Raw genomic sequence first — 14,658 nt, 5'->3', positions numbered from 1 at the left:
GGTAAAGATAGGATCTTGCTATGTTGTCCAGGCTGGTCTCAAACTCCTGGCCTCAAGCAATCCTCCTCCCTGGGACTCCAAAAGGGCTAGGATTACAGGCATGAGCCACTGTGCCCAGACTCAACCAAAATCTAAATATGGTCTGCACAGTGCATTTGGCTATGTCTCTTAAGTCTCATTTAAATCTAGAATAACTTTTTCCCCCTTTGCCATTGACTTGGTGAACTGCTAAAGTATTTTAAGTAAATTACAGACATCATGTCCCACCTTCTAGATTTCTCTGATTGCTTCCTCCTGGTGGTGTTTAGCCTGTATTTTCTGTAAACTGGAAATTAGATCTCCAGGCTTGATTAGCTTCCGGTTGACTCTGCCGATGAAAACACTTTCTGGAGGCCGGGCATGGTGGCTCATGCCTGTAATCCCAGCACTTTAGGAGGCCGAGGCAGGTGGATCACCTGAGGTCAGAAAACCAGCCTGGCCAACATGGTGAAACCCTGTCTCTATTAACAACACAAAAAATTAGCCGGTCATGGTAGTGGGCACCTGTAATCCCAGTTACTTGGGAGGCAGCGGCAGGAGAATTGCTTGAAGTCAGAGGTGGAGGTTGCAGTGAGCCAAGATCCGTGCCAATGCACTCCAGCCTGGGCAACAAGAGCAAAACTCTGTCTCAAAAAAAATTTAAAAAAATTTAAAAAAGAAAATAGTTCGAAGATGATCAGATACTGTCATAGTTCCGACCATAAACGATGCCCGATGCCGACTGGCGATGTGGTGGCCTTATTCCCATGACCCGCGAGGCAGCTTCCGGGAAAGCAGTCTTTGGGTTCCAGGGCGGAGTATGGTTGCAAAGCTGAAACTTAAAGGAATTGACGGACGGGCACCAAATTTTTAATTAAAAAAAAAAAAAGAAAGAAAGAAACAAACAAACAAACAAAAATACTTTGTGGGTGAAGCTTCCACCAACACATTCCATTCCCTTGGGGTGTCCCCAATGCCTAAGTTCCACTGTTAGTGACGTAATACTGATTGGTTGCTCCCCTTGGACAGTCAACCTGCATTTTCTGGTTGGGCGAGGTGGCTCATGCCTGAGCACTTTGGGAGGCTGAGGCAGGTGGATCATTTGAGGTCAGGAGTTCGAGACCAGCCTGGGCCAACATGGTGAAACCCTATCTCTACCAAAAATCCAAATATTAGCTGGGTGTGGTGGCGTGCACCTGTAGTCCCAGGTACTCAGGAGGCTGAGGCAGGAGAATCTCTTAAACCTGGGAGGTGGAGGTTTGCAGGGAGCCAAGATCAAGCCACTGCACTCCAGCCTGGGCAACAGAGACAGACCCTGTCTCCAAAAATAAATAAATGAATAAATGAAAGAAAACTATTTTACAGATGAGGAAAATGGAGGCTCTGCCTTGTTCAGTCACTCGTCCCAGAGAGCAGCAAGAAATGGTTAAGAACTAAAGGAAGGGGCCAGGCGCGGTGGCTGACGCCTGTAATCCCAGCACTTTGGGAGGCCGAGGTGGGTGGATCACAAGTTCAGGAGTTCAAGACCAGCTTGGCCAAGATGATGAAACCCCGTCTCTACTAAAAATACAAAAACTTAGCCTGGCACGGTGGCACACACCTGTAATCCCATCTACTCAGGAGGCTGAGGTGGAGAATTGCTTAAACCGGGGAGGTTGTTGCAGTGAGCCGAGATCGTGCCACTGCATGCCAGCTTGGGCAACAGAGCGAGACTCCATCTCAAAAAAAAAAAAAAAAAAAAAGACCTAAAAGAAGGCAATGACCACAGGAACAGACAGGTTTTGGAAGAAGAATCAGCAGCATCTGTAAACAACTGGCCTTGAGGGGGAGGGGAACCAGCAGCCCTAGCAGAGGCAGAGGCTTCCCCCACATCTCAGGGCAGGACGCAGGGAGACAGAGCAAGTTGGGGGGAAAGTAATGAGCTCAGGCTCCAGGCTGCCCAGATGTCTCCAAGCAGCTCTCTAGGGAAATGGTGTTTATAACATGACAATGTCTATAATTTGGCTTCCGGCATGACTCGATAATTAGCTTAAGTTATCCCTCATTGGCATTTTATTCAAAGCAAGGACATCTTCCATTCATTCTGATGAGGCCTGCCTTCTGTGAGTGTTCCAGGGTAAGTGTGAACTGGGAGCTGTGCCTCTCTCTTTTGACTGAAGTGGGCTGGAGACTGAAGCCAGGGGGTGGTTAAACTGCCGGCTCACTGGGCTCAAGTCTGTTTCTGGGGCGTGGGGGTGTGGGCTCCCCTTCAGACAAGGGGCTGGGGTGCTGAGACCTGCACATTCAATGCCTGGCAGGAGTTTGGCCCAGAGATTGGTTTCCAAGAGCTGTGTGGAGGAGGCAGTGACCAGGAAGATGGGGGATAGATCTCCTGGGAGGCAGCTTCGGGGGACTGTGAAAAAGATGCTTCAGGCTGAACAGGGCTGTGCTTAGGGAAAATGGGAACGCTTCAGGGTTAGGATGCATCGACCAGGTAGATCCATGAAGAAGACAGAGTTGAGAAGGCCCTCATGTTTTTGTCTCTGGAGAAAGTGGAGGCTAGTAGCTGGGGTGGGACCTAGAAAAGGAAGGGCGCGTCTGGGGTGGGGAGATGCAGAGCTTTGTTTTGGACTCAGGGAGTGGCCAGAGGAGACCTGGAAAAGGAAGCCTGGGACTAGAGAGGTGAGGACACAGGCACACAGGTCAAGGTTAAAGCTACAGACATGGATAAGCTCTTCCAGGGGAAGCCACGTGGATCCAGAAGTGGCCCCCCTCGGGAGGGGCAGGGCAAAAGAACCCTCGAAAAGGTGGCTGGGAAAGGAAGAGAGTGAGACTCGAGGGCAAGGGAAAGGGAGTTCTCAGAGGAGGGGGATGGTCATGGGGACCAAATGCCAGGGACAGGGTAGGCAGGACGGTGTTTGAGGAGCTACTGACCTTAGTGATTCTGAAGCCTTAGGAGACTCCAGCTTCTCAGCAAAAACAGAAATGAGAGGACTCAGTTGGAGTCAGAGCCCTGTGGGCCAAGAAGCAGAAAGTATAATAGAATTGTCTCTCAGCCTGGAATAGGCTCAGGAACAGCACCCGCTGGCTACTACCAGTGAAGCCACAGAAAGTGACCCTTGCTAGCCTCTGGTCACTTGCTCCTCAGAATAGATGTGGAGGGCATCAGATTGGCACAGCTTGCGCCATATGTCCATATTCTGGCTGCCCAGGGAAGAAGCTCAGAATTCCTTCCTCAGTTTTTTCTGTAAATATTTACTGAGAACCTAGAATGCGCCAGGCATAGTTCTAGGCCCTGGAATACAACAGCACAATCCACAGACATCCCTGTCTTCATGGCACTCACACTCAAGGGGAAAGAATGACAACAGGCCGGGCACAGTGGCTCACACCTGTAATCCCAGCACTTTAGGAGGCCGAAGCAAGTGGATCACCTGAGGTCAGGAGTTTGAGACCAGCCTGACCAACATGGTGAAACCCTGCCTCTACTAAAAAGGCAAAATTAGCTGGGTGTGGTGGCACATGCCTATAATCCCAGCTACTTGGGAGGCTGAGGCAGGAGAATCGCTTGAACCCAGGAGGCGGAGGTTGCAGTGAGCTGAGATCATGCCATTGCACTCCAGCCTGGGCAACAAGAGGGAAACACTGTTTCAAAAAAAAAAAAAGAAAGAAAGAAAGAAAGAAAATAAAAGATTGACAACAACACACAGACATAAATGTGGAAATAATGTAAAAACTGAAGGATAAAGGACAGGTATAAGGAAGATGGGTACTATGGGGCGGCAGGGGAACAGGGTGAAGTTTGTTGTGTTTTTTCTTTTGAGATGGAGTTTCGCTCTTGTTGCTCAAGCTGGAGTGCAATGGCGTGATCTCGGCTCACTGAAACCTCCGACTCCTGAGTTCAATCGACTCTCCTGCCTCAGCCTCCCAAGTAGCTGGGATTACAGGCACCTGTCACTACGCTTGGATGATTTTTTGGTATTTTTAGTAGAGATGGGGTTCCACCATATTGGCCAGGCTGGTCTCAAACTCTTGACCTTAGGTGGGTGATCCACCCACCTCCGCCTTCCAAAGTGCTGGGATTACAGGCGTGAGCCACTGCACCCAGCCCAGGGTATAGTTTTTTGTTTGTTTGTTTTTTGAGAGGGAGTCTCACCCTGCTACCCAGGCTGGAGTGCAATGCCACAATCTTGGCTCACTGAAACCTCTGCCTCCTGGGTTCAAACTATTCTCCTGCCTCAGCCTCCCAAGTGGCTGGATTACAGGTGCCTGCCACCATAGCCAGCTAATTTTTGTATTTTTAGTGGAGACAGGGTTTTGCCATATTGAATAGGCTAGTCTTGAACTTCTGGCCTCAGGTGATCCGCCCACCTTGGCCTCCCAAAATGCTGGGATTACAGGCATGAGGCCCTGAGCCAGGCCCAGGGTGCAGTATTTTTTGTTTTGTTTTGTTTTGAGACAGAGTTTCACTCTTGTTGCCCAGGCTGGAGTGTAATGGTGCGATCTCGGCTCACCGCAACCTCCGCCTCCGGGGTTCAAGCAATTCTCCTGCCTCAGGCTCCTGAGTAGCTGGAATTACAGGCATGCGCCACCACGCCCAGCTAATTTTTGTATTTTTAGTAGAGATGGGGTTTCTCCACATTGGTCAGGCTGGTCTTGAACTCCCAACCTCGGGTGATCCTCTCCCCCACCCCTCAGCCTCCCAAAGTGCTGGGATTACAGACATGAGCCACTGCGCCTGGCCCAAGGTGTAGTCTTTTTTTTCTTTTTTTTTTTTTTTTTGTCTCGCTCTTGTTACCCAGTCTGGAGTGCAATGGCGCGATCTCGGCTCACCGCAACCTCCGCCTCCCGGGTTCAGGCAATTCTCCTGCCTCAGCCTCCTGAGTAGCTGGGATTACAGGCATGCGCCACCATGCCCAGCTAATTTTTTGGATTTCTAGTAGAGACGGGGTTTCACCATGTTGACCAGGATGGTCTCGATCTCATGACCTCGTGATCCACCCGCCTCGGCCTCCCAAAGTGCTGGGATTACAGGCGTGAGCCACCGCGCCCGGCCCTCTTTTATCTATATATATTTTTTGAGGCAGAGTCTCCCTCTGTTGCCCAGGCTGGAGTGCAGTGGCACTATCTCGGCTCACTGCAACCTCCACTTCCCGGGTTCAAGCAATTCTCTGCCTCAGCCTCCCTAGTAGCTGGGATAACAGGCACTCGCCAACACAGGTATTGTAAAAATACAATTTTTGTATTTTTAGTAGATATGGGTTTTCACCATCTTGGCCAGGTTAGTCTTGAACTCCTGACCTCATGATCCATCCGCCTGAGTCTCCCAAAGTGCTGGGATTACAGGCGTGAGCCACCGTGCCCGGCCCCAGGGTGTCGTTTTAAATAGGGTGGTCCTGCAGGACTCCGTCACTCACACCTGTAATCTCAGCACTTTGGGAGGCTGAAGTGGGTGGATTGCTTGAGCCCAGGAGTTCCAGACCAGCTGGGCAATATGGCGAAATCCCGTCACTACAAAAAATGCAAAAATTAGCCTGGTGTGGTGGCACATGCCAATAGTCCCAGCTACTCAGGGGACTGAGCTGGGAGGATCACCCGAGCCCAGGGAGGTCAAGGCTGCAGTGAGCTGAAATTGTGCCACTGTACTCAAGTGTGGGTGACAGAGTAAGACCCCGTCTCAAAAAAATTAATGTACTAAAAAGGAATAAATAGGGCTGGGTGCAGTGGCTCATGCCTGTAATCCCAGCACTTTGAGAGGCCAAGGCGGGTTATCAGGTGAGGTCAGGGGTTCGAGACCAGCCTGACCAACGTGGACAAACCTCGTCTGTACTAAAAATACAAAATTAGCTGGGTGTGGTGGCGCATGCCTGTAATTCCAGCTACTCAGGAGGCTGAGGCAGGAGAACTGCCTGAACCTGGGAGGTGATTTTGGTGAGCCGAGATCGCTCCACTGCGCCCCACCCTGGGCAGCAAGAGCAAAACTTTGTCTCAAAAAAAAAAAAGGAATACGTTAATAAATAAATAGGATGGTCCAGAAAAGCCTAGTTGAGAAGGCAGGAGCACGCCAGGAAACAGCAGGAAAGCTGGTGACCAGAGGATGGGGGTTGGGCTGGAATGGAGAAGAAGTCGGAGGGATCGGGGCCACAGGTTGCATAGGACCTTGCAGGCCCCTGGAAGGACTTGGGCTTCTTCTCTCTTGGGTTTTTTTTTTTTTTTTTTTGACTGAGTCTCACTCTGTTGCCCAGGCTGGAGTGCAGTGATATGATCTTGGCTCACTGCAACCTCTGCCTCTCAGGTTCAAGTGATCTTCCTACCTCAGCCTCCTGAGTAGCTGGGATTACAGGTGTGTGCCACCACGACCGGCTAATTTTTGTATTTTTAGTAGAGACAGGGTTTCATCATGTTCCCCAGGCCGGTCTCGAACTCCTGACCTCAAGTGACCTGCCCGCCTCGGCCTCCCAAAGTGCTGGGATTACAGGTGTGCGCTGCTGCGTCCAGACCTCAGGCTTCCCTTTGAATGCCATGAGAACACCTGGGGGACTCTGAGCCTAGAGGTGATCTGATCATCTTACAGCTTAATAGAATTGTTCTGGCCACTACACAGGGAATAAATGGCAGGGCCAAGGATGGAGGTAGGGAGACCAGTTAGGAGGTGACCGCAGTAATCCAGGGAAGAAAATGGTGGGGGAGAGGGTGGCGATTCATCACATTCTGCACATATTTTGAAGGTAGAGCCAACAGGATTTGCAGACAGAATGGAGGTGGGAGAGGAGTCAGGGATGATTGTAAGGTTTTCAGCCTGAACAGTGAGAAAGATGGAGTTGCCATCAGTTGAGAAGGAGAAAGGTGTGGATGAAGCGGTGGGTGTGGGTGGGAGTGGGTAAGCAAGGGCAGATCCAGGGTTCCAGGGAGATCACCCAACGGGGCACTCCCCTGACCTAGGAAGGGAGACACCAGACAGCCACAACCTCCAGCAAATGTCCAGGACAGGTGGTTCCTGGCGACCTGCGGCACAGCGATTCCAGCAGGGTGAGGAGGAACAGTGAGCTGCGCATTGGAGGCCGCGCTTGGTCTTCTGACTTACAAAGCAGAGCAGAGGGATCTGGGAGACACAGAGGGTGGTGGCCTGAGCCCGTGTGGAGGCTGCCAGGAAGAGGCAGGAGAGGGAGAGAGTGCAGATCAGGATAAAGAGTCTCCACGCGAGGGAGGAGAGATGGATCCCAGCCAAGGCTTGGCTGCAAAAGCACAGGGTCAGGCTCAAGGCACTGAGGGCCTGGACCAGCTTCAGGGAACAGGGGGAAAGGATCCAGAGACATTTGCACAACAGAGGTGGCCAGGAAGTGGTGGGAGAGTGGGAGGAACCAGGCCCAACTCCAGGATTTGAATCCCAACTCTTGCCAGCGTCTTGAAGGCCTCTGTCCCCCTCTAAGTCCAGGCTTCCTTATCTTCACACCATGTCAGTCCTGGGCCCCTGCTGCACCCCGGAGTCCTCAGTCCTCTGAGCTCAGCCTCATATCTGATTCTAAATCCACACCACTGCTTTCTCTGCTACTGCAGGCCACAATCAGGGGACACTGTTTGCTTGCTGTTGCCAGTGCTCTCTGGCCCCTCTATCCCACAGCCGGGTGGTGTGGCTCCTTCTCCCACCTTCCACCAGAGCCCCCATCTCAGCAACGGCTTTGCTTTCTGTCTCAAAGAGAAATAGCGCTGGGCAGGGGAAGCTGAGAACGAAAGAGTACACATAATACACCCTTAGGAGATTCTAGAAGCAGTGACACTCACCTACCGTGACCCACAGTGATAGAAATCAGATCAGTGCTGTCTGGGCTAAAAGACTGATTGCAATGGGGTAGGAAGTAACTTTCCAAACAGATGGAAATGTTCTATATCTTCAGGGGGTGGTGGTTACACAGTTGTATACACTGGTCATCACCTATAGATTGAAAACGTGTGCATTTCATTATATGTAAATTACACCATCATAAAATTTATTTCATTATTTTTTTGAGACAGAGTTTCACTCTTGATGCCCAGGCTGGAGTGCAATGGTATGATCTCGGCTCGCTGCAACCTCTGCTTCCCAGGTTCAAGCAATTCTCAGCCTCCTGAGTAGCTGGGATTACAGGCGCATGCCACCATGTCAGGCTAATTTTTGTATTTTTAGTAGAGATGGGGTTTCACCATATTGGTCAGGCTGGTCTCGAATTCCTGACCTCAGGTGATCAGCCCGCCTTGGCTTCCCAAAGTGTTGGAATTACAGGTGTGAGCCACTGCGCCCAGCCAGTTCTCTATTTTAGTTTATTTTATTTTTTGAGACAAAGTCTTGCTCTGTCCCCCAGGCTTCAGTGCAGTAGCACAATCTCGGCTCACTGCAACCTCCGCCTCCCAGGTTCAAACGATTCTCCTGCCTCAGCCTCCCGAGTAGTTGGGACTACAGGCACGTGCCACCACAGCGGCTAATTTTTGTATTTTTAGTAGAGATGAGGTTTCACCATATTGGCCAAGCTGGTCTCAAACTCCTGACCTCGTGATCTGCCTGCCTCCCCCTCCCAAGTAGCTGGGACTACAAGTACCCATCACCATGCCCAGCTAATTTTAAAATTTTTTGTAGAGACAGGATCTCATTATGTTGCCCAGGTTGGTCTCAAACTCCTGGGCTCAAGTGATTCCTTTGGCCTTTGCTCTCCAAGTGTTTGGCCTAAAAAAAAAAAATTTTTTTTTTTAAACAGAATCTTGCTCTGTCTCCCAGGCTGGAGTGCAGTGGCACAATCTCAGCTCACTGCAACTTCCTCCTGCTGTGTTCAAGCAATTCTTACGCCTCAGCCTCCCAAGTAGTTGGGATTACAGATGCTCACCACCACACACAGCTAATTTTTGTATTTTTAGTAGACACAAGGTTTCGCCATGTTAGTAGGCTGGTCTTGAACTCCTGGCCTCAAGTGATCCATCCGCCTTGGCCTCCCAAAGAGCTGAGATTACAGGCATGAACCACCATGCCAGACCTTAAAAAAATGTTTTAAAGGCTGGGTGCGGTGGCTCACGCCTGTAATCATCCCAGCACTTTGGGAGGCCAAGGCAGATGGATCACGAGGTTAAAAGTTCGAGACCAGCCTGACCAACATGGTGAAACCCATCTCTACTAAAAATACAAAAATTAGCCAGGTGTGGTGGCACACGCCTGTAATCCCAGCTACTCAGGAGGCTGAGACAGGAGAATCACTTGAACCCAGGACGCAGAGGTTGCAGTGAGCCCTGATCATGCCATTGCACTCCAGCCTGGGCAACAGAGTGAGACCCCCATTTCAAAAAAAAAAAGTTTTAAAGAGAAAATAACAGGCTATCAAGCAGAAAAGTCCTATACACACACACACACACACACACACACACACACACACATCTGTCCAAATCCTTTGCTTCCTCCCTTCTCTCTGGCACGGCAGAGCAGCCCCTCTTGTCCATGCAAGCTCTCACACCTGAGACTGTTCCCACTAAAAAACTCATGCCACTCTTCCTTGACCTTGCCTCCCTCTCCCCTGCTGTCCTCACAGCCCAGCCCCTAGGGAGGATGGGCTATATTCCCTCTCACCATGCTGGATCAGTCACCCCGCTGTGAGACACCTGCCCTGCAGGGACACTCCCTCTCTCCTTTCTGTCTCTTCTCAGGTTCCCAGGACCCCACGTGCTTGTATCCAGAGATGGAGGGAGAGTTTCAGGCCCTGGCCTTCTGCTTTCCGCTCTGCACCTGCACAGGCTCCCGTCATGATCTCGCCTGCTCCAGGGCTTCAGTTACCATCTACTGCTGACAATGCTCAAAGATACCTCTGAATATTTTTCCCAGAGCATTATGGATATGGCAGAAGAGGTAGACACAGGATATGACATATGCTTCACAAGCAGCTTACAATTTTTAATATGATACTTATACTCAACCCCCTTCTGGGACAGTCCACTGGACCTCGGGCTCAGCAAGCCCCAACCTGAACTCATCAGCCCTCTGCCAGCCCTGCTTTTCCTCCCTTCCAGTTTAAGGCAGAAACCTGGGAGTTGGCCGGGCGTGGTGGCTCATGCCTATAATTCCAGCACTTTGGGAGGCTGAGGTGGGAGGATCACCTGAGGTTGAGAATTTGAGACCAGCCTGATCAACATGGAGAAACCCACATCTCTACTAAAAATACAAAATTAGCTGGGTGTGGGGGCGCATGCCTGTAATCCCAGCTACTAAGGAGGCTGAGGTAGGAGAACTGCTTGAGGCAGAGGTTGCAGTGAGCCCAGATTGTGCCATTGCACTCCAGCCTGGGCAACAAGAGGAAAAACTCTATTCAAAAAAGAAACCTGGGAGTCACCCTCTTACTCTGTGACCACCAATTGTCAATTATCCCTTTCTCTTGATTTCACCCTCTAAGACTCCCCTTTCTTCACCCCTACGGACACTCCTAGAGAGGTTCAAGGATTCATTCATTCATTCAGTATTAACTGAGCACCTACTCTGTGCCAGACGCTGATTCCAATGCTCAAACACAACACGTAAAAATCAGTGTCCTACAGAGCTCCCCTTCTAGCACTTGCAGTAATTTCAAAAGCCACTCCACCTTTCATTCTAACCCCTCTAACTGCCCACTCTGCTGCAGAGCTAACCCTTGATCTTAACCCAGCTAAGATCAAGCCTGGGTTGTGAGGCATCCTGATCCCTTTCTTCCTGTCTTCTCTCATCTTCCCTTCCTCTCCCACCAAACATTTGTGCCCTCTGAACATGGTGGACTCCCTCTGGAGGTGGCTCATCCCCCAACATAAGGCATATCCCACTGCCTGTCTGGTGGCCTACTCCTCAACCCCAAGCCTGCAGGACCAGAATTGCTCTTATCTTTCCTGCAGCACCAGTGCCTGGCCCATTGTCTGGCACATAGTCGGGGTCAACAAATGGTAACTAATTACACAGATAACAGTGAATTCACAGCAGTGTCACAAAGATAGGGAGAGTCTTGGGGAGTAGGGAAACACGAGTTCTGAATTAGCCCCAGAACATCCCCCCGATTGATAATTTAGATCAACCCCATGGATACCGAGTTTTTTTTGGTTTTTGTTTAGTTTAGTTTTTGTTTTTTTCCCTCTAATCAACACTGTGCTTTTTTTTTTTTAGACAAAGTCTCAGTCTGTCGCCCATGCTGGAGTGTGCAGGGGCGAGATCTCTGCTCACTGCAACTTCTGCCTCTCGGGTTCAAGCGATTCTCCTGCCTCAGCCTCCTGAGTAGCTAGGATTACAAGTACGCGCCACTACGTCCAGCTAATCTTTTTTTAATTTTTATTTTTAGTAGAGATGGGGTTTCACCATGTTGGTCAGGCTGGTCTCGAACTCCTGAGCTCATGATCCACCTGCCTCGGCCTCCCCAAGTGCTGGGATTACAGGTGTGAGCCACCGCGCCTGGCCTGGATTTCCGCTCTTGTTGCTCAGGCTGGAGTGCAATGGCTTGATCTCGGCCCACCTAAACCTCTGCCTTCCAGGTTCAAGTGATTCTCCAGCCTCAGCCTCCTGAGTAGCTCGGATTACAGGCATGTATCACCACACCCAGCTAATTTTGTATTTTCTTTCTTTTTTTTTTTTTTAGACGGAGTTTCGCTCTCGTTACCCAGGCTGGAGTGCAATGGCGTGATCTCGGCTCACCACAACCTCCGCCTCCTGGGTTCAGGCAATTCTCCTGCCTCAGCCTCTTGAGTAGCTGGGATTACAGGCACGCGCCACCGTGCCCAGCTAATTTTTGTATTTTTAGTAGAGACGGGGTTTCACCATGTTGACCAGGATGGTCTTGATCTCTTGACCTCGTGATCCACCCGCCTCGGCCTCCCAAAGTGCTGAGATTACAGGCTTGAGCCACCGCGCCCGGCCTAATTTTGTATTTTCAGTAGAGACGGTATTTCTCCATGTTGGTCAGGTTGGACTTGAACTCCCAACCTCAGGTGATCCACCCCCACTAGGCTTCACAAAGTGCTGAGATTACAAGCGTGAGCCATCTCGCCCTGCCCCTGGACACCTAGTTAAAAGCAGGGTGCTAGCCGGGCATGGTGGCTTACAACTGTAATCCCAGCACTTTGGGAGGCTGAGGCAGGAGGATTACTTGAGCTGAGTCAGGATCCGCCCAGGCCAGGCTGGGTGGCTCAGTACCGTAATCCCAGCACTTTGGGAGGCCGAGGCAGGGGGATTACCTGAGGTCAGGAGTTTGAGACCAGCCTGGCCAATTGGTGAAACCCCATCTCTACTAAAAATACAAAAAATTAGCTGGGTGTGGTAGTGGGCACCTATAATCCCAGCTACTTGGGAGGTTGAAGCAGGAGGATCTCTTGAACCTGGGAGGCGGAGATTGCAGTGAACTGAGACTGCACCATTGTACTCCAGCCTGGGTGACAAGAGTGAAACTGAGTCTAAAAAAAAAAAAATCAGCCTAGGCAACAAAGCAAGACCCTGCCTCTATTTAAAAAAAAAGTGAGGTGCAAGTCCTGCTATTTTTTTTTTTTAAGACAGGATTTCACCATGTTGGTCAGGCTGGTCTTGAACTCCTGACCTCAGGTGATCCGCCCGCCTTGGCCTCCAAAGTGCTTGGATTACAGGCGTGAGCCACCACGCCCAGCCAAGTCCTGCTTTTGCACCTACTGCTCTTTCCTAACCCTAGAAATTTCCACAGGAGCAGAGTCATCAACCTACAGAATGTTAACAACAAGGAGACATTCAAGATCTGGTCACCTGACCAAATACCTGAGAGGGTAACTGCTTTGCCCAAGGTCACACTGCTGGTCAGGGGCAGGGCTGGGACTAGAGTCCAAGTAGCTCTGGAAGATGGGAACAAGAATAGAACCTATCTCAGTGTGTTGCAGGGAGTATATTACAGCGCTTGGCACATAATAAGCTCTCATCAAATGTGAGCTGTTGCTGTTATCATTGCTATTGTCATCTTCATCACCACAGCTGTCCATTCTTGCCTCCAAGTTTCTTGCCTCCTAATCCTCCCATCCCCTAGTGCTATTCTCCACTATTTCCTCCCTTTCCCCTCAATCCATGATCTCCTCCCTTCTCCCCTCCCAATTCATGTTTGGCCCACTGCGGTCAGCCTCCACCACCACCAGTGCCTGGAACCTTCCAGGCAGAGGTCACCAGGGACTTCCTCCTTGTAGAACCCTTCCCTCCCTTGACCTCTCAATGGCATGTGACCCTTGCACTGCTTCCTCTTTAAATGTCCTTGACTTCTTCTTTTTTTTTTTTTTTTTTGAGACGGAGTCTTGCTGTATTGCCAGGCTGGAGTGCAGTGGCGTGATCTGGGCTCCCTGCAACCTCCACCTCCCAGGTTCAAGTAATTCTCCTGCCTCAGCCTCCCAAGTAGCTGGGATTACAGGCACATGCCATCATGCCCAGCTAATTTTTGTATTTTTAGTAGAGACAGGGTTTCACCACTTTAGTCAGGCTGGTCTCGAACTACTGACCTTATGATCTGCCCTCCTCGGTCTCCCAAAGTGCTGGGATTACAGACATGAGCCACTGTGCCCGGCCAATGTCCTTGACTAACATGAACTCTCCTGCTGCTCAGGACAGCCACCTCTCCCTCTCGCCTCTGCTGATCCAGACACAGTCAACTGCCTACTGGGTATTACCACCTCTTGTGCCACAGGCACCCAACGTCAGCACATCCAAAACAGTTTGTCACCAGCTCCATCAACACACCCCTCTCCTATGTTCTACTGTTCAGTGCACAGACAGACCCCATCTACCAAATCACCTAGGCTGCACCAGGCAAGACTGAGAGGACTCCCAGAGGTGCAGCCTAGGGGATGGATTCGGTGGATGGGGCTCATCTGAACATCCTTCTTAATATCCCTCCTTTTTCTGTTTCTTGAGATGGCGTCTCCCTCTATCACCCAGGCTGGAGTGCTGTGGTTCGATAATCTCTGTTCACTGCAAGCTCCGCCTCCCGGGTCCAAGAGATTCTCCTGCCTCAGCCTCCCGAGTAGCTGGGATCACAGGCGCATGCCACCGTGCCCGGGTAATCTTGTATTTTTTAATAGAGATGGGGTTTCACCATGTTAGCAAGGATGGTCTCAATCTCCTGACCTCGTGATCCACCCACCTCGCCTCCCAAAGTGCTGGGATTACAGGCGTGAGCCACCGCGCCCGGCCCATCCTACCTTCTTAAATCCTTATACCCAGTCCTCCTTGCCTCTCCTCTGCTGCTGCCAAGTCAAGCTCTCAGCTCTCGCCTGGACCCGTACAAGTCTCCCAACCGCACTTATTCGAGTGGGATCTAGGACCCCATCCCAGACCTAGAATCTGCATTTGAACAAGATCCCCAGGGGATTCTTACATACTTTAAAAGTTGAGAATCCCTGTCCTAACCAATTTCCCAACCTCTAGTCTCCCCCTAACCCTAAGAAATTCCTGACTTGACAACAAATGTGCAAATACGGTCACACGCCTTTTACCTAAAAGCCCTCAGTCCATGGCGCCCACCCCTGCTCTCAGGATTAAGTCCAAACTCCTTAGCAAGCTGTCCATGGCACTTCATCGTTTTTGCCTGAGAGCCATCTCTCTTACCCTTTCTCCTGCTCGCCTACCACACATCCCACTATGTGGTTGCCACAGTGTGCAACTTCAACACACACATTTCGCTGGTGCCTGCCTCT

The sequence above is a fragment of the Aotus nancymaae genome, unplaced genomic scaffold, assembly GCF_030222135.1.
Source record: "Aotus nancymaae isolate 86718 unplaced genomic scaffold, 86718_ANA_hifiasm-v0.15.2.pri h1tg000072l, whole genome shotgun sequence".
Taxonomy (NCBI): domain Eukaryota; kingdom Metazoa; phylum Chordata; class Mammalia; order Primates; family Aotidae; genus Aotus; species Aotus nancymaae.
The sequence above is the reverse complement of the archived record's forward strand: the minus strand, read 5'-3'. Positions refer to the sequence as shown.